Source organism: Pseudorasbora parva, chromosome 14, assembly GCF_024679245.1.
Source record: "Pseudorasbora parva isolate DD20220531a chromosome 14, ASM2467924v1, whole genome shotgun sequence".
Taxonomy (NCBI): Eukaryota; Metazoa; Chordata; class Actinopteri; order Cypriniformes; family Gobionidae; genus Pseudorasbora; species Pseudorasbora parva.
In genome coordinates, this window is record NC_090185.1 from 26,152,242 (window position 1) to 26,178,571 (window position 26,330).

Sequence of the window (26,330 nt, forward strand, 5' to 3'; positions counted from 1 at the left end):
GCGCATCTGACAGAAAATATACTAATACAGCTGATAAAAGCTATGTCGAATAGCATTGCATTATAAAATAATCTATTATGAAAACACCCAACATGGCATAAAGAAAATAGACCAACCATATGTTGTCGCGATTGTGTTTATTGACTTCAAATCTGCATGTAATAGCGATCTCATGAAGGTTTGTTTATGTCAGGGAGTTCCTGGAATGTTGCATGTTTTGCATAGACAGTAAAAGAAATGGACACAGCGACCCCATAGACTTCAACGGCGAGACTGAAGACAATTAGAAGCACTCACTTCCCGATGGCTGAGCGAACTGCGCAGGCTCAGACTGAGTTTGATGACGTAGAAGTGACATAAGGAACCTGTCTGACAGTTGTAAGTCTCTAGTAGTTGTGGAAAGTGAAATCTGAATAACGTTGTTTAAATGTTTTGTCATTTGTAAAACATTTTTGTAAAATGTTTTGTGATACTACATACAATGTAGTATCACTAATAAAATAAAATAATTTGTATTTAAAAACAAACAAAACAAACAAAAAAAATAAATACATTTATTATAACTTCAAAAACGCAATTTACTAGGATTCCCCCCCCCCCCCTTCATTGCACTGTGCCTACTTCAGAGATCACTTTTCCCACCTAATTTTGCCTACCATTAAATGCCTTACCTCTTTAGAAAGCTGAGACCCTGTAGTTTCTTAGGAAATAAGCAGAATAATTGTGTGAAGTACTGGCACAGAGTTATAGCGGTTCGAATTTTTTTTTCTTTACACAAGCTGCACGATTAAGTCGTTTATCGAAACAAAAAGCTGCAATTTCAACAAGTTAAACATTCATATTTGTAGCAATGTTAATAACGTTTGTAAGAAACCAAACCATTTGTAAATCCGTCAAGATTTCAGCGAGATAAGAGTATTTATGTTCGTACAGATCACTCATCTTACATCAGGTTCCACAGAGCCCGACAGAAAGCTTGCCTGTGACAAGATGGCCGCCGGTGATGACGATGGTGACTCCGCAGTAAGACATCTAGCCTTTAATATAGATATCTATGAGCAATGCCGCCCCTTATGGGTGGTATGCTTTCCAAGTGCAAGATTACCCCCTTGATGGTTTGTCTGTTCTTTGTGTGTTTCGGTATATGGACTGAATGTGGACTAGTATAGCTTGCCAGCACCCTCCAGCTGCCAGTATGAAGCTGAAAACACAGTGCACAGCACTCATAATGATACATCTGCGGATTTTGAAAAAAAGTTTGAATGAATAATGCTTCTCTGTATAGAAATTTGACTCAAACGAAAGAATCTATCGATATTTCTTCACTCGTTTTAAACTTTTTTTTTTTTTTTTGAATGGGAGCAGATGCATTAACGTCAAAAGGTACAGACGCCAATCATTGTATTCATAACTCCTGGCACATATTAAAGCTACACTGTGTGATATTTTCCCCCATCTAGTGGTGAAAAGGTATATGACCATCCAGTGAATAATAGTTTCTGTTCCTCTCAATTTCGATTTCGTTTCAACTCCTACGGTGGCCGATTTAGTCATGGCTTCCAGTTCGACCTCTTCGGTGAGTGTTGCTTCAAGTGACCTAAATGGTAAATGGCCTAAGTATCTCTCTCTCGTTCAGACTCAAAACAGCAACTCGGTCAGTGAAGTTCGTTCAGTAGCTCAGAATGCTATTTACTGACGTGACACACAAGATATTTTAGGCCACTGTCACATTTTTGTTTTGTTTTACAGATTTTAGAGAAGTGCATGACATGACTCTAACGTAATGAAGAAAACGGTTCAAACATAAGATAAAATACAAACACACTTTACTCTGTAGTAATAATGTAACCATCAACCTGCATTATTACACTGTTTTCATTACAGTGGCAAAGTTTATTTCTTTCTTTGCTGCAAATATGTCACCTTCACGAGCCGAGCTGTTCGCTATCAGTATCCTTCAACAACTGGTTCATTTCGTTCACGAACGAACGACCTGTAGGCTACCAATTCGTTCACGAACTACATTTCTCATTCAGAGTCAGACTCAAAGCCTCTCGGTCAGTAAAGGGCGTATTCGTTCACTGAATTCAACAAATCACATGCTCCGTCACATCTCATACTCGAACGCTATTGGCTTGAGGTTTTGTCATTCTTTGACAGAATGAAACCGTCGACAGAGCTGCGCATGCGCTCGCTGCTAATAGCGCTACGCTGCGGTGGAGGGAGGAATTTCAGTGAACGAGAAACATGAGTGAATAGACTACGTGAACGAGAACGATTCGTTCACCTAAAAGATTCGTTCAAAAAGAACGATTTGTTCACGAACATGTGTAACATCACTAATTTCGTTTCAACTCCTACGGTGGCTGATTTAGTCATGGCTTCCAGTACGACCTCGGTGAGTGTTGCTTCAAGTGATTAGGTTACTTTTGAAAACTAAATTTGCCAAATGATCTAGGATCAAATTAATCTACGTAAAATGAATAATAGTTTTACATTTTCGTTATTTTTTTACCATTTCATTGCTAACATCAGCTATCAGGTTCCCAGACGAATGCAAGCTAATCTAAGTAATTGTAATGCAATTAAAATATTAATCTCATGTTATCCGTCATAGAACACGGATTTATGTTATAAGGTAAACAATACTTTTTCATCATTGACGCGAGGAAAACTATCCTAGACGTCGTTCTAGTGTTATGCACAGCACACCATGATATTATTAGCCAAGCAACAATAAAACTTCCAATATACACAAATAGGCTGAAGAAAGCAGGCAACGTCGGCGTTCTTTTTAAAATCGTTGCTCCTCATGAGCTCTTTCCATCTTGGAAAGGCCACTCCAATATTTTACTTTTGTCTTGTTGATTTGCCTGTTGCGTTGCCGTCTTAATTCTCTTTTCCACTTCCTTGGCGACTCTGATACATATCCCGCAATGTTACTAGGTCCCCGACCCGGGTCGAATTCGGTAATCAATTCCGGGACGTGGTTGCTTTCACATAAAAGGCGACCTGGCAATGTTCCGGGAATATTGCGGGTCCGACGTGCAGTGTGAAAGGGGCTTAAGAGTGATCCTCCATCATCACAATCCTCCTCTTCACATTCGACACAGTGCCATCGAGTGTAAAAACGCGAAAAGCGAAGCTTGAATTTACGGGTATGTCCCTCTTTGGCAAATGTACTTTCAAGATGGAGGAGCAACATGGCGACCGCCATCTGAACCCTCACCCGTATGTATTTTCAATGGTATATTATAAAATTACAAGAATACATTATTACTTGAAAGAAGTAAACAGAGGTGGTAAGTAAGGAAGTAAAAATACTTCGTTACTTTACTTAAGTATTTTTTTCGGGAATCTGTACTTTACTTGAGTATGTTTTATTTGTATTTACTTTCACTCTTACTCCACTACAATATTAAAGACAAAGTTTACTTTTTACTCCGATACATTTCCCCATGCCCGCTCCAAGTATTTATTACACTTGCTTCCCAAACCAATGAAAAAACATGGTTTTCTTTTGAATAAAAATATCGCGCGAGGCGCCGCACGCGAGCTCTTTCCCAGCATACACACACATAGCAGTCAGTTCACCATTGCGAATTTGCGAAGTGGAAGATAGCCGCAGAAACTGGTGAAGGGGCGGCTCTCGCTGCCAACAATGGTCCCGAGATACCCGAGAGATATCACCCATGGCCATATCTCAAGGATATGTTCGAATTCACTCAGGTCAAGGGAGATTCTTATCGGCTGAAATGTCTTCTTTGCCTGCCACGGGTGAATGAAATTTCAGCATTCAAAAATTCACCCTCAAATCTGAGAAAACATGTTGAGGTGAGTTGATGTTAATGTTGTTACTATTGTAACTATTGTCAGCCGAATGATTTCATATTGAAACGTCAAACGTGGCTTGTAAACAGCTAACGTTAGTAAATTTAGCTAAAGCATAACTTATTAATGATAGCTAACAGTCGTGGTAACGCACTAATATGCATTAACAAGCATTCATGCTTAACTAATGAAGAACTAAACCATTTATTAATGATCACTGCATCAGTAACTAATGAACATTCTGTATGATTAAGTAAAATATGAATTTATATTAATTACATGTGTCATGTAATTCTCTAATAACATGTTATATTAACTAATAGTGTAAATTAATCTGTTAATTACTGTATTATTTAGAAAAAAAGACAACTAGAGTCGAGGATCACTTCAAACACATGTGGGTGTCTATATACAGGAACTGCTTAACATGCAGAATTACAGATCTATTCAAACAACTTGAATATTACAATTACCACAATGGGTCAATTTGCAAAGGTATCATTATGTTATGACTTTACTTGTTGAGGCACATGACTATTAACTAACTGTTACGTAAGATTTCATTGTGGTTATGGCTTTTGAATTAATTTTGAATTATTTAATATAGTCATGTGCGTCAACAAGTAAAGTAATAACAGAATGACACCTTTTCAAATCATTAGCTAATGATTAATTAAAGCAGACAACTGGAAACTGAACTGCATGACTTTGACCCGTTTTGGTAATTAACATATGCATTTACACTATTAGTTAATATAATGTTATTAGAAAATGATTATGACAAATTTAACTAATAACATATGATTACTTAATCTTTTAATCATATAGAATGTTCATTAGTTGCTGATGCAGTGATCATTAATAAATTATTTAGTCATACATTAACTCATATTTATCTTTGCATTAGTTAAGCATGAAATAAAGCATATTAGTGCACCCATATTGTAAAGTTTTACCCAAACATCTCACTGCACACCACCATGACATTAAACAGCTCACAAAATAACAGCAGATAACCATAGTCTATTGAATGCAGCTATGTTGCCTGTTTCTATGTAGCCTATGCAGTTTTTATTAGAAATAATTACATTAAAATGTGATTTATAGAAATGGTAAGCCTACAGTTTCAGCCAATAAAAATATTTTTTAAAAAGTGAATATGGATTTTTCCTGTGCTACATCTGGGCAGTAAGGCAGCACACCCTTTGGGTAACACAGTGTTAGCTATCACTGCATTGATAACTTGGACCATGTTTCAATAAAGCTGGCAAGTCACATGTAGGCTATATGGTTGTTATTAACAGTTTTATACTTAGGGGAATGCACATTTATTAGGGTGCGTTCACACTTGTAGTTCGGTTCGTTTGGTTAGTTTGGTCCGGACCAAAAAACAAAAACAAACATAATAGTCCTGGTCCGCTTAGCGTTCACACGGGCATTTTTAACAGCGAACCTAGTTACCCAACCAAAGGCACAGGGAGACGCTCACAACCTGATTGGTCGGTTTATATGACGTAGGAGCTCGTTTACCGAACATGCAAAACAATGCTGTGTGCGGATTACACGCGCGGGCATTTTATGCGTGTACATATGGCATTATTTTTTACCAGAGAACTCATGAAGAGCTCATGAAATGTTCACAACATTCAAAACAACGCTGTGTGCTGGATTAAACGCGATCATTTTATGCGTGTAACACATGGCATTATTTTTTACCAGAGAACTCATGAAGAGCTTATGAAATGTTCAAAACAACGCTGTGTGCTGGATTAAACGCGATCATTTTATGCGTATACATGTGGCATTATTTTTACCCGCTGAGAACTCATGAAGAGCTCATAAAATGTTCAAAACATTCAAAACAGCAGCAGGATTTCCTCCGTTGTGCAAAAGAGACGGCCGTTCTGTCGTCTGTACCTGCTAATAATGGGCAACACAGGAACTTTGATGAGAAGAGCCAGGTATGCTTTTTGTGTGTTTTTTCTAGCATTTTCGAAACATGCTCATCAGACCAAATATTGATGAGGCTCTTCCTCGTTGCTCTACGTTTGCCCTCTAACGTTAAAGTTACTCATTTTGGATAACGTACACCGATCTTTCCGCGTCGTCAAATCAGCTGCATTATGCGTGGCATCTTGTGACATTATACGTCCGGTTTTTGGTCCGTTTACATGTCTTTGGTCCGTGTTGCTTTCATATATCAATCGAACCGCACCAGAGTTCGTTTGGAAGCGGACCGAGACCCATCTTTTTAGCGGTCTCGGTCCGCTTGTTTGGTGCGCACCAGAGTTCGGGTGGCAGCGTTCACATATGTTCAAATGAACCGCACTAACCGAGCAACCGCACCAGGGTTCGTTTTAATCGAACCAAACATGACAAGTGTGAACGCACCCTTAATTAATTATATCTTTCTTGCAGAGAAAACATCCCCATCAGTTAGAGAGTTACTCTAAATTGACGCAGTGTCATAACAGCTCACAGAAGAGAAACTGGCACGAAAATCCTCCTGCCAGTACTAGCAAACAGCTCAAGTTGGATATGTCAAGCAAGCAGGTGTCACAAGTGAAAATAAACAAAGCAGTGATTAAGTTTGTTGTTAAAGGCCTTCAACCATTCAGAGTGGTGGACCTACAAGCATTCAAAGACCTGATCCACGACCTCCAACCCAATGCCACCATCATGTCACGCCCCACTCTACGATCAAGTATAGCTGAAGCTACAAAATCTATGAAGAAGAAATTGATTGCGGCAATGAGTGAGGTGGAATACATTGCGACCACCACAGACTGCTGGACCACCAGAAGGCGCAGCTTTATTGGCATAACAGCTCACTGGCTTGATCCTGACAGTTTAGACAGGCGCTCAGTAGCCCTAGCATGTAGGCAGTTAAAAGGCTCCCACACTTTTGACGTTTTAGCGGCTGCATTAAACGACATCCATGCAGAGTACCAGATCTGTGATAAGATTGTTAGAACAACGACTGACAATGGGTCAAATTTTCTTAAAGCATTCCGCATTTACGGAGAGCAGGATGAAAACAACAATGTGACTTACACTGAAGAATTAAGCAACTCGGGCGAGGGAGATGAGGAGGAGATTCAAGAAGAGGAAGATGTTAACTTCCAAGAAGTGGCAAGTGTGCTTGATGTAGGCGATGGTTTTGACTATCATTTACCCAAGCATCAGCGTTGCGCGTGCCACCTTCTCAATTTGGTGTCAATGGTAGATGCTCTAAAGGCAAATTCGAATGAAGCCTACAAAAAAGTGTCCAGAGCCACATTTTCAAAGTGCCAGGCACTATGGAACAAAAGTGCACGATCCTCTTTAGCTGCAGAAACCATCATAGATGCATGCAAACTTGCCCAATGCAACCAGATGGAACTCGATGTTCTTTGCAGTGGAGAGAATAGTGAGGATCGTCAAAGAACAAGGAGAGGGAGCCATCCGAGATGTCTGCACAGCATTCAAAATTCCAATGTGAGTACTGTATCTTTGTTTATTGGGATTGTTTTCCGATGCCACTACTTCTACACTATAAGCTAGACACATCACACCAACTTTATTGTAGCCTCTCTACATACTTGTAACTAATACATACTCACTAAATTGCCCCATTACAACTTTCCCACTCCTAACCCAACTCTTAAGCTTATTAACTACTCCAGCACAGTTATTCACTGAATCTACCCCACACTAATCAACCCACTACAGTTGCCCCACTCTTAACATCCTAAATTCCTTAATCCTAAATCCCTAATTGAAAATTCTATTCCATTCTAAAGCTACTACCTAACATTTGATTAAACTATCACTATGACTACCCCAGATTTAAATTAACTGTTTTGTGTTTCAGGCTCAATCCAACAGAATTGGCCTTTCTAACGGAATACTCAGCAATAATGAGTCCAATGGCCAAGGCCATTGATATTTTGCAGGCAGAAACCAACATACAGATGGGATGGCTTCTTCCCACTCTGACTCAACTAAAGACAAAACTTGAAAGGATCAAGCCATCATTAAAGGTTTCCAAGCCACTTGTTGATGCCATTCAACTGGGTTTGAAGAACCGCTTCAGTGAAATCTTGGAAGACCCAGAGCTGATTGCAGCCGCCATCTTGCTGCCAAAATTCAAAACGATGTGGACCAAAGATGAAACTATCCTCAAAAAGGGTAAGGCAAAGTGTGTTTCTTTTGAACAGATATTTAGTATTTATTTTCAAAAACCTAAATACTATATGTTTATATACACATACTATATACTATATTATATAAATATGTCTACTGTGCATTGATGGTAGTTCATGCATTAAACCTCACATTAAAGGTGCACGGTGGTCATAGGTATAATTATTTATTTGTAATCGTTATATTACAATATGATACCAGTTCATTGTTTGACCAGTGCAATACCAATGTCCATGTAATGGCCAGGGCTCATTGGCCGGGCTCGTAGCCCCACTCCATTCTAGGGCTGTTTCGAATGCCATTTTTTGAGCTTCGAAGCTTAGGTGGCAATCAATATCGAATATTCGAAGCTTCGGTGGGTGGGGCTAAATATATAATAATAGTGTCGGTTTGCATTTGTATCATCTTTCACGACTTCACTTTTCACTCTTTGGCATCGTAAATGTGTTGCGGCAGACCCAGTGGAGTGCAGTGTTGCATTTGGTGCAATATGATCAGGTGGCACACATTCTTTAAATATTAATAAACATTTAATAATCTTTTAAATAGAACAGTTTCCGGTACGCATTACACGGGCAGGTTTATGCTCCGAAAACGGACAGTGCACAAGTGATACAAAACACAAAGTCTGTTGAGAGCAAGAACTTTAATAAGGTATTAATAACGAACCTTTCTTTAAAACAAATGAATCCCAAAACAGAAATTAAATTAGTAACACACAGTGATTTCAATGAACTGTAATAAATAAAGAACACGGTAGCATGCTTATAAACAGTTGAATAAGAATAAATGAATTGTTTTTAAAATGACACAAAATGTAATATCTATTACAATTAGTTTTATTCTAAATAAGGGATTTATTTTGTCTTATTCTGACTTTTTGTTAATTTAAATCTTTAAAATGCGCGATGCTTTTATTGAAAGCATGTTGCGGTGTTTTTTTAAATTTATTATTATTATTTCAAGCATGAGTGAGAATGAGTCCGCGACGGAATTCACGTGTTGAAAAAAAAAAAAAAAACGAATATTCGAATCTCAAAACTGAAAATCGAATGCCACCTCACCGAACGAATATTCGAATATTCGATTATTCTAGTACAGCCCTACTCCATTCCTCTTATTAAAGGTTAGGCTGGGTAAGAGAACGATATAAAAAAATTAAAATATAACCTATGCAATAGATTAACACACAATAACGCAAATAGGAAAGGAATTACATGCCATGATAGGTTGCATGCATTCTATGACAATACAACTTGGGTTCCTATGCATCCCTGAAGTGGAAGTTTATAGAAGTTTATGGAAGTTTTCGACTTTTTCTCATCCATCAAGTCCAACGCACAAGAAAGCTCCAAATAACTTGAGGGATATTTGGCATGCTCTGCTGACCACACTGGCCTGCTGAAGACCTTTCCCTCCGTCTGCAAGTTGTACATCAGGTTAAACACACCTCTTCCTGCCTTAGCGGCATGTGAGAGGCTGTTTAGTACGGCAGGACTTTTATTTAGCCCTAGGAGAGCCAGGATGGACTCTAGCAATTTTGAAAATCAGCTTCTGCTAAAGCTGAACAGAAGCTTTTACGACCTTGAGTAGTATTTTGTGTAGCTTAATGGTGTGTTTTATAAGATATTTCAACTTAAAGAGGTGGTTCTTCCTCATTGATATTCTGAAAAAGTCTTTCCTTGTACCTTTGCTTATCTTCTGTTTGAAGCAGCTAATGTTATGGAACATGTCTATTGCTTGTTCAACCTCTATACTGCGTTAAGGTGCTTCATTATCTCTTATGATTGCAAATCTAACAAATTCTTAATTGCAGTATCTAATCTTATCATTTGTTCAAATAAACCATTGCATATCACTTCCAAAACAATTGACCTGCTTAATTATTGATATTTACAGTCAATTTGAATATTTACTTTTTACTTTCGGTACTTGAGTACGTTTTAAATTGGATACTTTTGTACTTTTACTCAAGTGATTTTTGAATGGAGGACTTTCTACTTTTACTGGAGTATTTTTTTATTTAGGTATATATACTTTTACTCGAGTATAACTTTTGAGTACTTTTACCACCCCTGGAAGTAAATATACATTAATGAGCACATATATTTTTGAAAGAACTAAGTGATTTTAGCTAAGAATAAACTAAAAAAGTTACACAGTGTAGCTTTAACGCATCACGGTCATTATAAGACTTTGACAATAAAACAGAGGTGAGACATTTTTTTTATTTAAACTTTAGTATTAGATCTTTATAATGATGTATAGCTTGTCGAGGTAATTACTTACACCTGATTTGAGAGCTTCAACACGACCACATCCTCGCGGACCTGTAGAGGTTAATGATGCCCTTATTTATAAAGCAATATGAGAGCATCTTCAAGGAGCACATTCACTACATTTCTTCCTCATAAGAAAGGAAGCAATGTAGATGATGCAAGACGTTTGCCAAAATTGGGACCCTAAAAAAATGGAGCAAAACATGTCTGCAGGAACTCCCCAGGATCACAGGCCCACTTTAAATTTTATGTTGTATGGCGACTCACTGCTTGAGAGAACAGCATTAGATGAGATATCCATGAACTGATGTCAGTGCTGTATTTTTGAGAACTACTCAGAGCACATTAACATGTTAAGCAATCTCGTAATGCTGAGCCGTTCCGTGATTCAGCTTACTTTAGAATGATAAAATGGGTGCATGTTACTTTAAACCCCGTGAGATTACCACGCATTCATGGGGAGACAGATAGAGGATATACTGTACCATCTGTTCTGTTCGGCTAAACAATTATTAATGATAGCCTGTGCGTAGTGTTTTCAAGGCATTATGGATAGTTTACAAAACAAACAAGCCACAACACAACCGATCGCGTTGTGCGAGCAGGTGCTGCGTCCTATGTGCGTGCGTCTGAAATACATGCTTGCAACAAATTAAGGAAAGATACTACACCCGATCGTCATTGAAAATACATAACCATATCCCTGCGATGAATGCTAATGTAGGACGCCAGAATGGTGATCAAGACCCAGATAGCAAAATTGCTCTGGCCCAGATCCGGCCCACACTTTACACTTTCATCTGGCCCACTACCCGCGTGGAATGATGGCACTTGGGCGGTCCGCTCCCGTTTGCCAGATTTAGGCCGCAATCAAGCCATAGCAACGCCGCATGTCAGCCATGAACAAAACGCATGAAGCAGAACTGGCCCACATCTGGCCCAGATAGCAAAATTGCTCTGGCCCAGATCCGGCCCACACTTTACACTTTCATCTGGCCCACTACCCGCGTGGAATGATGGCACTTGGGCGGTCCGCTCCCGTTTGCCAGATTTAGGCCGCAATCAAGCCATAGCAACGCCGCATGTCAGCCATGAACAAAACACATGAAGCAGAACTGGCCCACATCTGGCCCGATAGCAAAATTGCTCTGGCCCAGATCCGGCCCACACTTTACACTTTCATCTGGCCCACTACCCGCGTGGAATGATGGCACTTGGGCGGTCCGCTCCCGTTTGTCAGATTTAGGCCGCAATCAAGCCATAGCAACGCCGCATGTCAGCCATGAACAAAACGCATGAAGCAGAACTGGCCCACATCTGGCCCAGATAGCAAAATTGCTCTGGCCCAGATCCGGCCCGCACTTTACACTTTCATCTGGCCCACTACCCGCGTGGAATGATGGCACTTGGGCGGTCCGCTCCCGTTTGTCAGATTTAGGCCACAATCAAGCCATAACAACGCCGCATGTCAGCCATGAACAAAACGCATGAAGCAGAACTGGCCCACATCTGGCCCAGATAGCAAAATTGCTCTGGCCCAGATCCGGCCCACACTTTACACTTTCATCTGGCCCACTACCCGCGTGGAATGATGGCACTTGGGCGGTCCGCTCCCATTTGCCAGATTTAGGCCGCAATCAAGCCATAGCAATGCCGCATGTCAGCCATGAACAAAACGCATGAAGCAGAACTGGCCCACATCTGGCCCAGATAGCAAAATTGCTCTGGCCCAGATCCGGCCCATACTTGACACTTTCATCTGGCCCACTACCCGCGTGGAATGATGGCACTTGGGCGGTCCACTCCCGTTTGTCAGATTTAGGCCACAATTAAGCCATAGCAACGCCGCATGTCAGCCATGAACAAAACGCATGAAGCAGAACTGGCCCACATCTGGCCCAGATAGCAAAATTGCTCTGGCCCAGATCCGGCCCACACTTGACACTTTCATCTGGCCCACTACCCGCGTGGAATGATGGCACTTGGGCGGTCCACTCCCGTTTGTCAGATTTAGGCCACAATCAAGCCATAGCAACGCCGCATGTCAGCCATGAACAAAACGCATGAAGCAGAACTGGCCCACATCTGGGCAACAGTTCATTTGAATTCTGGCCCAGATCCGGCCCAGATTTAATACCTTGCTTTGGCCCACATACCACGTGGAATGATGGCACTTGGGTGGTCCACTCCTGTTTGCCAGATCTAGGCCACAATCAAGCCATAGCAACGCCACATGTCAGCCATGAACAAAACGCATGAAGCAGAAATGGCCCACATCTGGGCAACAGTTTATTTTAATTCTGGCCCAGATCCGGCCCAGATGTAATACCTTGCTTTGGCCCACATACTGTGTGAAATGATGGCACTTGGGCGGTCCGCTCCTGTTTGCCAGATTTGGGCCACAATCAAGCCATAGCAATGCCACATATCAGCTATGAACAAAACGCATGAAGCAGAACTGGCCCACAACAGTTGCCCAGATGTGGGCCAGTTCTGCTTCATGTGTAGGTATTAGATCCGGCCCAGATCTAATACCTTGCTCTGGCCCACATACCACATGGAATAATAGCACTTGGGCGGTCCGCTCTTGTTTGCCAGATTTGGGCCACAATCAAGCCATAGCAATGCCACATGTCAACCATGAACAAAACACATGAAGCAGAAATGGCCCACATCTGGCTAACAGTTAAATTTAATTCTGGCCCAAGTCTGGCCCATATCTAATACCTTGCTCTGGCCCACATACCGTGTGAAATGATGGCACTTGAGTGGTCCACTTTTGTTTCCCAGATTTGGGCCACAATCAAGCAATAGCAATGCCACATGTCAGCCATGAACAAAACACATGAAGCAGAAATGGCCCACATATGGCTCACAGTTAAATTTAATTCTGGCCCAGGTCAGGCCCAGATCTAATACCTTGCTTTGGCCGATATAAACCAGAACTGACCCTAATGTGGGCCACAGTTGGTCTTTTACACAATCCTCATGTGGCCCACATGCTGTTTGCCAAATGTGGTCCACAATCAGGCCATTGCACAATTCAAGTTACCTTTCTTTGTTAATGCTTTATAAAGTTTCAAAGCAGATTTACAGGAATAAACATGAAAATAATTATTTAATTATTCAAACAGAGTTAAATTCTGCAGTAAAGCAGCCCTAAAAAGAAAATAGTGTCACAGCTGAAGTCAGGTCAGTGTTGATTCAGTTCTGTTCAATAACTGTGTAAGGTTCATCAATTATGAAATCAGTTCAATTTGCTATAAAGCAGCTTTGCAGAAAACATGATCCAGCGCAGTTCAGTTCTCCTCCAATAGCATCAGTGCAATTAAATCAATATTATTAGACATTAGACATACCATAGACATTTTGTAATTCTTGCTGCCAATGATACAAAAAAATTGTGCTTAGAAACAGTCTCTCTGACAGCGTGCACATGTCGTCAAATGAGGTGTCTTTCACTGCTTACTGCACTTTAGCAGTTTAAAATCCCTTGTTTTTTAACCATAATGCTTAAAAATGCAGGCAGATGATAAGATTTCATTACCACACAAGCAGAACAGCAACGTAACTACGAAAGAGATGATGGTCCAAAATCAGTAGCAGTTGATACATTTCTACCAGTTAATCATATCTACCAGTACACCCCTATTGTAGAATATTAAGCGTCCCAAACTAAGCAAGCCTAAGGCGACAGTGGCAAGGAACCCAAAATCCATCAGGTGACAGAAATGGAGAAGAAAAAACCCTTGGTAGAAACCAGGCTGAGTTGGGGGACCAGTTGTCTCTGGCCAACGAACATGGTGTGAATATGATTCAGGCTGCATTACAAGTCAGACTAGGGATTGCAATAATTCAGAATATTTCATCTAGATCCACCAGCTTGAAGATCAGGATACAACATGCCGACATGGAGTTGAAGCTGGCCTTAGGGGTCTGTGCAGAGGACAGAGGATCTGTGTTGATGGCTGTTAGCAAGTTCCTCACAGGGGATCCGTCTCTAGGAGTTGTCTAGTTGACATGTTATCTGTTGACATTTAGGGCTGCGTTGATGTCTAGGTGCAGGTCCACCATCTGATCTGGAATTGGAGCAGATCCAGCTGACAATGGTAACCTCGGGATAAGAATGAAAGATTGTTAGGAAAGAATACACCAAATAAAACCATTACTGTACCTTATTGCTGCCATATTTATATAAAAATGTGTATGTCACTTTTATGTATATAGATTATAACATCCTAAACACTAAAATTAGGGTTTTATTGACATGATTTATTATTTTGTGCAAAAAATACTGAAAATTTGGCTTCCCAAACGTTGATTTTAATCGTGTCTGGATTTACTTTCAGTGCAGAAACAACTGCTGATCCTTGTATCATTTGGTTAATTTCTACAATTCAGAAAGATCAAACAGATCTTAATATTAATCTGCACCAGCGACAATCAGGTCAGTTTTGGGAAAGATCTTGGGACATGTGGTCTTCACCTCACAGCCGGTAAGAAAAAAATCGGGATAGGACTCAGAAATCATGTTCATGGAAGTGATTATTAACGTTTAGGGGTGTAACGATACACTCGTGTCACGATTAAATATGTATCTCGATACTGAACTCCCGACACGATATGTATCCCGATACGATATGTATCCCGATAAGCTGAAATAAAGTTTTTATTTTTATTTTGTACTTTTTTATTGTTATTATATTATTATTTGTGTATTATTATCAGGACCCACAAATATTCCCCCATTGCATTATTATTAATTATATTTAACATTATGTTTTGTCATTGTATGATTCTATGTAATGAGATTATTAATGTAATAGTGTCACTGAAACTCAAAGTAAATTAAAAAACAAAAATCCCTCATGAATTACTCGCACTTTCAATGCAGGCAGCATTGCTCATGCTCGCTATGTCCTGCTGTTCCTGCTATTAATGCAGTATAAGAATGAACCATCAAAACTGCTTTGAATAATCATACTACTAAAACTAAATGTGATCTGGTGATTTAAATTATGTTTGCGCTTTCACTAAGGATTGCCGCTTTAAATGGTGTTTGCACTTTGACTTTGGAGGAGTGCCACTTTAAATAATGTTTGCGCTCTCACTTTGAAGAGGGTCATTCCAGCAGTGTATGCATTTCAGATGATCAATGCAATCAATCACAGTTCTAATCGCAAGAAAGTGTGTCAAAATGGCCGCTCTCAAACTGTAAATGTTTAGCTCATCCAAGAATTTTACCTCACTCTCATGTTGTTTTCGCACGTCACGCAATCATTTGAACGTCTGTGTTTACTACAGAATGTTCACTGTGTTAAAGCTACACTGTGTAACTTTTTTAGTTTATTCTTAGCTAAAAACACTTAGTTCTTTCAAAAATATGTGCTAATTAATGTATGTAATGTGATGTAATGCACTTCTTTCAAGTAATAAAGTATTCTCGTAAGTTTATAATATACCATTGAAAATACATACGGGTGAGGGGTTCGAATGCCGGTCGTCATGTTGCCCCTCCATCTTGAAAGTACATTAGCCAAAGAGGGACATACCCATAAATTCAAGCTTCGCCTTTCGCGTTTTAACACTCGATGGCACTCATGGACGAGGTTGAACTGGATGCCATGTTAATCTTGGACTAAATTGGCCACTGTAGGAGTTAAAACAAAATCGGAATTGAGAGGAACAGAAACTAATAATCACTGGTTGGTCAAATACCTTTTCACCACTAGATGGGGGAAATTATCACACAGTGTAGCTTTAAATATTTTCACCACATAAAGCCATTGTGTCTATTCAGAAGACTTGAAGATTTCAGAAGATTTGGATTAGACCACTTGATTACTTTATTTTTTGCATCGTTTAAGTTTGAGAGTAATGGACTTTAAAATGGGTTTCATAAAGAATATCTTCATTTGTGTTTGGAAGTTAAACGAAAAACAACATTATGGTGAGAATTATGACAGAATTTACATTTGAGGTACATTTGTAAATTTGTGTCTGGGTAAATTGTACCTTATAAATAGGCTTACTACAGCAAGTTGAGTCTTGGATAAAACAACTATATTGCAAATCATATCGTTTCCATCAACGATACATATAGTCACATTTTATTAATGCGATATAACAATTTATCATTACATCCCTATTAACGTTGCTGCAGTGTGAAGCAGAGCAGTAGCGAGTGTTGTGGAGCTAAACAAGGCTGCTGGAGTGATTGTTAATGAGATGAACAACACAAGCCTCACGAGCAGCGCGAAAAACTTTGATTATGCCATAGTCGCCGGCACTATTTCTGCTTTTCTGGTAATGAGTATGAGGTAACGCAGCTCTGTTTATCATATAACACATTTGAGTGAGTTTTAAATTATGTTATGACGTTACTCTGTGCGTTCACTCAGCGGCTGCTGTGACACTTGTTAACACTACAGTCGGAGTAAAGCGCATCAGCAGAATAAAACCAGAAACCGAGGGTTAAGAGATATGATGACATCGTTAGGCGACGCCCTCACACGTCCCGGTTCCTTGGTTAAAATAGCAATCTTCTCACGATTTACAAATAGTTGGAAACATTTGGGATATTGAAGGTTCTCAACTGAACAAAATATGTAGTATTGGCCTAGTGGTTTTGGGATATCTTACTGCAAATGTTACATAATGCTATTTTACAAATCTAGACGCACCCTAGCGGCAGCAAATCTAATTTGCCATGAGTTTAGTCTAGCAACTCTAAATACACTTCTGAGCTGTAAAAACCAAACTCTGGTCAGGCCAAACACATTGGCCCTCATTTATCAATCTTGCGTAGAAACTGGTGTATATGTTGGCGTAAGATTATGCTTACACTCCTCTCATCGCCTGATTTATGAAGCTGTGCGCACCTCTGCAATCCAGGTGTACGCAATACCTGCCCTTGATAAATGCGGCGGCTGAAAACGATCGTCATTAGAATAACACGCCCCTATATATTCAAGTCTCCGCCTCCCCCACGCCCTCATTTTACGCCATGGACAAACAGAAGACGGCAAAGAAGCGAAACTTCTCCGACGTGGAGATCGGGCGCGTCTCAATCATCTCACTAGTCAGGGCACTGATTAGGACATAAGTCAATGGGCTGACTCCCTGATCAGTGCTCTGACTACTGAACTAGTGAGATGATTGAGACGCGCCCATCGAGACCATCACCAGGGAAGTGGGAAAAAACCGAAATTGTTTTATTTGGGAGTTTAAAGAGTGGAATTAAAGGCACCTACAAAAACAAAATATGGACACAAATAACGAGTACTGTTATAGTGTGGAGGTTGAGAAGCGCACTCCAGCAGTTTAAAGCTGTTTGGATGATAAATTACCATCACTGCATTATTTTACAACACATTTTGAAAAAATTAGCATTTAATTTCGTATCACGGCAGATGTATTGGGGTGTACAATAGTGATGATGATGTGATGTGGAGTAAGATTCATTCACATTAATAATTACATGACGATTTGTAAGATTATTCTTATTATTATGATTATTATTCTTAATGACGCTTGTTATTCAGAAGAAGAGTGTCGTTTTTATTGATTTTATTATTAATTAAAAGAAGAAGGTCATTTTTATTATTTTGTCAGTCTGAATTATTTTAGTCCCAGTCCGTGCGCAGCTGCTGGGCCAGGCGCGGGCCTGAAACGTCAGATAAAGCGCACAGGCTCGCGACTGGAGGAATACATATGCCTACAAATCAAACGCTTTGGTACAGTCACACAAATTAACCATTGACGTTCATGTTACACAAAAATAAACACTGAATGTTGTTGTTGTGGTTTTTAACAGTGGGTCATATAGCATATCTTGCCAGTGCGTTTTGTGGTGTTAGGAATTGCTTTTCTGCGCATTTTCACGCTAACTCAAACGTGCGTACACCACCTCCTGAGCTGGCGTAGGATTTGAGCGTGCCGTACGCCAACGTCCATATTGATAAATCTCAAAGTCACCTTGGGTTTGGGTGTACGCAAGGTGTACGCTGGAAATTTGGTGTACGCACTTTTGATAAATGAGGGCCATTGTGTGTAGAGCCAGTGGGCGGGGCTTAACATAATGACAGCAGAGAAGGTTCCGAGAAGGTTGGTTGTAGCGCTATCCTATCGCGTGCAGAGGTAGTTTGAAAGACAACCGTTTATCCCGCCCCTCGGACTGAGCCCTGTCAATGGTGAGTTCCCAGAGCTAACTTCCTGATGTGGCTCTGGCTTGTCAGGCTAACTTAATGCAGTTTTAAGTGAACATTTGGGGAGCAGTTGGGGAAATGATGTCTAACATTATATTAGATCTGTGAATTAGGTCTTTATATTTATGTTAATGAAACAATAAAAGAAAAAAGGTAATCACTCACTGTTCTTAACTGAACTACATTTGTAGCTTTAATAATGATCAATTAATTTGTAACAAACACACTAAAGACTAAACATTGATTTTTATTTTATTTGATTATTTGTTTTTCTTCCCTAAAAAGTTTAGATAAGTAAAACACTACAATATCTATACAGCTCTGGGAGAAAAAAAAATTAAGAGACCACTGCAATTTTTTTCTTAAATCAGCATCTCTACAAGTATGGAAGCCTACAAGTATATTCTGGCTTTACTGGCATAGGGATACAGTGAGCGTTGGGTTGCTTCCATCCTTAAAATTTTAAAGACGGCGGTTCATAAGAACAAGGTCAAGCAGCAGACATTGGGGACAACAAAGTTACAGACTGGCAGAGGGCGAAAATAACTCTACACTGACTGGAATGACCACCAACTCATTCGAATGTCACTCAACAACCATAGGATGACCTACAAAAAGAATGGCAAAAGGCAGCTGGGGTGAAGTTCACGGCGAGGACAGTTCGAAACAGGCTCCCAGTGGACAGGGCTGAAGTTGTGGAAAGCTAGAAAAAAGCCCTTCATCAATGAGAAGCAAAGAAGAGCCAGGCTGAGGTTTGCAAGAGACCATAAGGATTGGACTGTATAGGACTGGAGTATGGTCATCTTCTCTGATGAGTCCAATTTTCAGCTTTGTCCAACACATGGTCTTCTGATGGTTAGACGGAGGCCTGGAGAGGCCTACAAGCCACAGTGTCTCACACCCACTGTGAAACTTGGTGGAGGATCGGTGATGATCTGGGAGTGCTTCAGCAATGCTTGAATTGGGCAGACTTGTCTTTGTGAAGGACGCATGAATTAAACCACGTACAAGGTTGTCCTACAGTCTAAAAAATGCTGGGTTAATAACAACCCAAGTTGGGTTGAAAATGGATAAACCCACACATTGAGTTGTTTGAAAAGGTCCATTCACTGGGTTCAAACAACCCAATTTCTGGGTTTGTCCATTTTCAACCCAACTTGGGTTGTTATTAACCCAGCGTGTTTAGAGTGTAGAAGAAAACATGCTTCCTTCTGCTCTGACAATGTTCCCCAACTCTGAGGACTAGTTTTTTTGCAGTGGTCTCTTAATTTTTTTCAGAGCTGTATATATATATATATATATATATATATATATATATATATATATATATATATATATATTAGGGATGCCACAATACTCAATATAATATTGAACCGTTAGGTACGCATTCATGGTTCAATATGGGCTGGTGAATTGTGTTTTTTTTCGGTTTTGCATTTAATTATTTATTTCCATTTCCCCCCGTTTGAAATATTCCCATAGACAGTAAAAGAAATGGACAGAGCTATCCCATTGACTTCAACGGCGGAAAAATGAGGCCAATCAGAGGCACTCACTTCCTGATGGCTGAGCGAACTGCGCCGGCTCAGACGGAGCTTGAGGACGTAGATGTGACGTGAGCCTCCTGTCTGACAGCTGTAGGTCTTCTAGTAGTTGTGGAAAGTGAAAGCTGAATCACATTGTTTAAATATTTTCTCCCATTGCTTTTGGTTCACTATGGGCTTCTCCCCATTCTTCTCCCTTGACTTTATCAGACTTTATGTCTCCACGTCCCCCCGACGGCCTCATAGACAGTAAAGATTGCCTGCGAGTGTCTCCTCAGGTCTATACGGTAATTTCTCAACTGTGCGACAGAGTCGCGTTGGTTATGACGCAATAGTTAGCCTATTTTTACAAAAACAGCTTCTGCGGGGCGATAGTGTGAGATACAAGGTAATGGAGCCTTTTATACATTGTCGAGTTTCTTTAGAAATAAACAATGGACAAATTGAGTCTTTAAACGCCTCTGATGTAAAGTTATTCACTGTCAAAGACGCAAAAATGAATGGGAGTCAATGGGATGCTAACAGCCGGTGATGGCTTGGTTAGCAATGGTCTGATCAAGTCAAGGGAGAAGAATGGGGAGAAGCCCATAGTGAGCCAAAAGCAACGGGAGAAAATATTTAAACACCCTATGGGTGGAACGCTTTCCGAGCGTTAGATTACCCCCTTGAATATTCCTCTTTATTTATTCTGCTCTTTTTTTAATGGTTTGCCTGAGTCTATGCGCTGATTTGAGCAAATATCCAATCATATGCACTAAAGTTAAGGGTGTTTACCCGCATTTACGTTTATACTCTACATTTATTCATTCAATTTCATACTTAAATGCTACTGTACATCTCTGAGCTGCCACTGTAAATCTTTATATATATTTATTTTATTTAATACAATACACTGGGAATGTGTATACATTTTTTTTATGTAAAGTTTTAAGTTTAAGTAAGGGTTTTCAAGTCTTTTAAGTAAAATAAAGAAAGAGTATTGCAATAAAAACCATTTTCTCCTTTACTCTCCTTTATTACCTTTTTCTGTTCCTGTCACCTAAGAATAGAAGAGCAAAAAAAAAACCCGAACCGAACCGGAAAACCGTGGTTAAAAACCAAAGTAAGGTTATGTATTGAACCATGGACTAACTGTATTGTTGCATCCCTAAAATATATATATATATTAGGGCCGGGACTTTAACGCGTTAATTAAGATTAATTAATTACGTGACTTTAACGCGTTAATTAATTACGCAAAAAAATTAAAAATTTAACCGCATTTATTTTTGCACCGCGGAACGTTTTTCAATGAATCAGTTTCGACGGACCGATTATACTGGAACACCAACTAGCGCTCCGGAGTCAAGACAACAACAAACCATGGGTGCGTCTCAATCAGCTCCCTAGTTCAGTAGTCAGGGCACTGATCAGGGAGTCAGCCCATTGACTTATGTCTTGATCAGTGCCCTGACTAGTGAACTAGGGAGCTGATTGAGACGCAGGGCATGAGTGAACATGAACGAAGAAGCTGATGAGACCGCTTTGCTCGGCCCCGTGGATGGGAAATTTTGTTTTAAAAAACGAAAGAATGGAAGCGTCGTCAAGAGCAGGGTTGTGTGCAAGCTATACAACAAGGAATTTGCATATCACCGCAGTACATCGAGCCTCAAATATCACAAAAATGCTTTTGCTACACTTAATGGCAAACATTGCGCTGGTCTGCTGGACTGAAATAAATAAACAATATTTTGTTGATTAAGCTTATGTATTCAGTCATTATTCAATGGTATACTAAAAATACATGTGAAAAATTACTTCTCATTGTTCTCAGGTAAAATATTTATATGCGATTAAAATGCGATTAATTTAGATTAATTAATTACAAAGCCTCTAATTTTTAATCGAGTCCCGGCCCTAATATATATATATACAGTTTCTATTACTGTTTTTTATTGCATATTTCTTCAAATTTTTATTAACAAAGATGAAATAGATGAGATAGACCTAACAAGTGAAGTGAAGTGTACGTAGTCCCGGATTTACTCCAAATGATTACAAACAATTAGTAAAATAGACCGTGTAAATTACTTGCGTGTCCATTTTCGTTACTCCTTTTCTCTTCTCCCTCTGTCTCACTTGCAATTTGAAGCCATCTGTTGAAGTGGGATTCTACAGCTTACTCGCTTGCTCTGTGATCCGGTTGTTTCTGTAATACAAGTAATACAACTAGTTAGTGCAGTTTAATGTCAAATTTATACATAGATGAATTTCTTTATACATAGAATTTATACATAGATGAAATTATACATTATAATTATAACATTATAATTGGGAAAATACGTTGACCATACAGAACTGACTGCAGGTTGGTATACAGTGAGTGAAAGTGAAATCATGCTGGTCTATGCTTTTTTTTCAGCAGAAGACAATGTGATTTTCAGTTCGAAGGACTTCTTTGTAACGTTAGTGATGGGAAGATCAGATCATTTTACTGACTTGGATCTTTAAATCATTTAGCAATCACCTCAAGTAGCGCAAACTTTGATAACAACTTCATATTTAAAATAAATAATAAAATAATGATAATAAAAACTATACATATTGCAGGCAAAATAACAAATTATGAGAAACAGATGATTCATTTAGGTTATTCTGGTAACGTTAACGTTAGGCCTTGTTCATACGTTACTTTTGTCGCATAGACTAACGTTAGTACAGCAATGAAACAGACAGATATTAATATTTTATCACCATTTATTTAGCAGTTAGTAATTATCAAAAATCACGTGACAAATGTATGAAAGAGAGGTGAACTAACGATAATCAACTTGAATTGCTAACGTTATGTCACTTACAAAATCCTTCAGGCAATGGCAAAAGTTTTGAATTGACAAATTAACTAATGTTTGATAGCTAACAATTGTAGCTTTCATTAGCTAACGTTTTAATATCACATAACATGCAGTAAGTTACTCCAACTGAATATAACGAAGCAATATTTTTTTTATTAAATCTTACCTTAACTTTCTTTGCCGTTTTCCACCGTCAAATCTCCAAACAATTATCCTCCTCTGCAGCTCCGTCTTTTGGGCGCCTTTTCCGCGGCTATTTTTTAAATTTAAAGGGCCGGAAATAGGAACTCGAACCAGTTGATTTTAAATATATATATATATATTATTATTATTATTGTTTTATATATATATATCAAAAATCTATTTTTATATATATATATATATATATATATATATATATATATATATATATATATATATATTCTAGCAAGGGATAAAAAATGTTTTTTGTAATGAAAGCATAACAAAAAAAAGGGTTGAAAAAAGTTGGCTTCAAAATAACAATAAAATGTTCTCATAGCAGGTTTTGCTAATTTGTCATTCATTTAGTCTACTCTTAAATGCATATCTCAATTAATATACTGACAGGTTATAGGACAGGACATATATGATACAGATAATATTAAATATTTAAGTCAATATTTAGCAAAAATGAAAGACAAATTGAGTATTTTATTTAAATAATTTAGAATGCAGGGTCACTTGAAGCGGTTTATAAGATGACACTGCCTTACAGTTCCATACATTTACAGGTGAATGTGATTTCAACAAGACTGTTTCTGGATATTTATAACATTGTTAATCCTGCATTCCAATCAACAAATCATATTTCAGTGACAAGCTTAAAGTTTATGTCAAGTTTATGTTTAAATGCAGGGTTTGGTGCTAGTTATTTACCTATCATTTCCCTCTTTGGTAGGGTTAGGTTAGGGTTAGGGGGTTAGGAATTGTGTTCCAGGATAAATATATACATATGTTGACCCAGGAATATGTCCTACTTAAAATCATGACAAAGATTTTCACATACAGCAACTCAAAATGTATCTCAGCCAAATATTCAAGTCAGGACCATTAAAAACAGTTCACAAATTTGACCTGTTGCAAACAATTCATAATCAGACACACACACGCACGCACGCACACACACACACACACACACACACACACACACACACACACACACACACACACACACACACACACACACACACACACACACACACACACACACACATATTTTCAACCTACTGTAGCTGTCTGTGTGTATACACAGTATACACACAAACATGATTTTTATTCTGTAAAAACTGTATATTGTATCACCCTACACTAAACCTACCCCTAAAACTTCTACCCTTCACAGAGAAATCTAAACTTTTTTTTTTAAATTTCAAAAAGCATAATTTTTAATTTAGTTTTCTTCATAGAGACCAAAAACATCCCCACATGGACAAGGATTTCAAATATTGCCATTTTTGTGTCCCCATAACATAGGGTTTACCTAGACCACACACACACACACACATTGTTTTTTGTGTGAATTGTGGGGACTTTCCATAAGCGTAATGGATTTTACACTGTACATTCTATCCCCCTACACTGCCCCTACCACTAATCACAGGAAACATGCTGCAGTTTTACATTTTCAAAAAACATAGTATGTTTATGAATCCGTTTACATTGTGGGGACCGCTGGCTGGTGATCTCAGGTTTATATGACATTGTTTGGTCCCTACAATATAATATAAACAAGTACACACACACACACACACACACACACACACACACACACACACACACACACACACACACACACACACACACACACACACACACACACACACACACACACACACACACACACACATTGCCCCTAAACCTACCCATCACAGGAAACATTCTGCATTTTTATTTTCTCAACAAAAAAAAACTCATCCTGTATGATTTATAAGCATTTTGAAAAATGGGGTCATGGGTAATGTCCTCATATTTCACCCTCTCCCACATGTGTCATACCCATGTCATAGTACACATTTAATCAGTGTCCTGATATTTAACAAAAACATGCCCACACACACACACACACACACACAGACACACACACAAAATTAAAGTTATGTACTTTTTTATCACAAGGCAGGCCAATCCACAACTGATATAGTCTTTTTGTCCAGATTAAACTGTACAATTAAGAGTTGCATCCTATCAAACATAGCCCAATTTCGTTACAAAGTATTATGCCATATTTTCAAATGTGGGCGTTTTTAGCTATACATCTAAATTAACTGTAATTATATTTATGGCATATTTTCCATGTCAGCTAGCCTAGAAATCTAGACACACCCTAGCGGCAGCAAATCTAATCTGCCACGAGTGTCGTCTAGCAACTCTCAATACCCTTCTGAGCTGTAAACGCCAAACTCTGGTCAGGCCAATCACATCGTGTATAGAGTTGGTGGGCGGGGCTTAAAATAATGACGCCAGAGTTGCGCTTGCGTGCTTCTAGTAAACAGAGAAGCTGGTGAACGGCGGTCTTTCGAATCAGCTTTGACCGCGACTCTGGAAGACTTGGAGTTAAGCTTTTCTCTGAGAAAAGAACAAAGAACAGCACTGAAGTCATTCTTAAGAAGGGAAGATGTGTTCTGAGTTTAGCCGACCGGATACGGTGAATGTTTAATCTATAAACAAGCTCTGCTTCACCTTCGTTGCTCTGGTTGGTTGTAGCGCTATCCTATCGCGTGCAGAGGGAGTTTGACAGACAGCCGTTTATCCGCCCCTCTGATTGAGCTGTCAATGATGAGTTTCCAGACCAAACATCTTGATGTGGGTCTGGCTTGTCAGGCTACATGTCAACTGTACTGTATATTTGGCAAACATGGCTGTAAATGTTATTAACTATTAACAGGCTTACACCCTGGTTAGCCAGTGCTGACTTTGCTGTACATTTACCAAATGTGGCCCAAATTTGGTGTAATGTATTCGGGCCATATTTGCTATGCCATGTCTGGGCCACTTTAGGTTCACATTCAGATTTGCCAGTGATTACTGTCCCTCACCTTTGCCAAAACTGCCCCAGTTATGTTTTAACATAATTGGGCCTCATTTGCTGCACTATTTATGGGCCAGTTTAGGTTTACAGCCTGGTTAGCCAGTGCTGACTTTGCCATATATTTGCCAAATGTGGCCTAAATTTGGTGTAATGTATTCTGGCCATATTTGCTAGGCCATGTCTGGGCCACTTTAGGGTCACAATCAGATTTACTGTCCCTATTGGCCAAAACTGGCCCAGATATTTTTTAATAAAACTGGGCCACATTTGCTGCATAATATGTGGGCCAGTTTAGGCTCACGCTCTGGTTAGCCAGTGCTGACTTTGGCGTACTTTTGCCAAATGTGGCCCAAAGTTGGTGTATTATGTGCAGGCCATATTTGCTATGCCATGTATGGGCC

General features: G+C 39.2%; 1 long non-coding RNA gene and 1 pseudogene across 1 annotated transcript in view; one reads left to right on the top strand and one right to left on the bottom strand.

Annotated features, from left to right (window-relative positions):
• The window catches only part of LOC137040451 (uncharacterized), a 130,812-nt gene that overhangs the window by 70,041 nt on the left and 34,441 nt on the right, over positions 1-26,330 (bottom strand). The gene's annotated exons all lie outside the window — the stretch shown is intronic.
• LOC137040741 (zinc finger BED domain-containing protein 4-like) lies at positions 991-14,310 on the top strand (annotated as a pseudogene).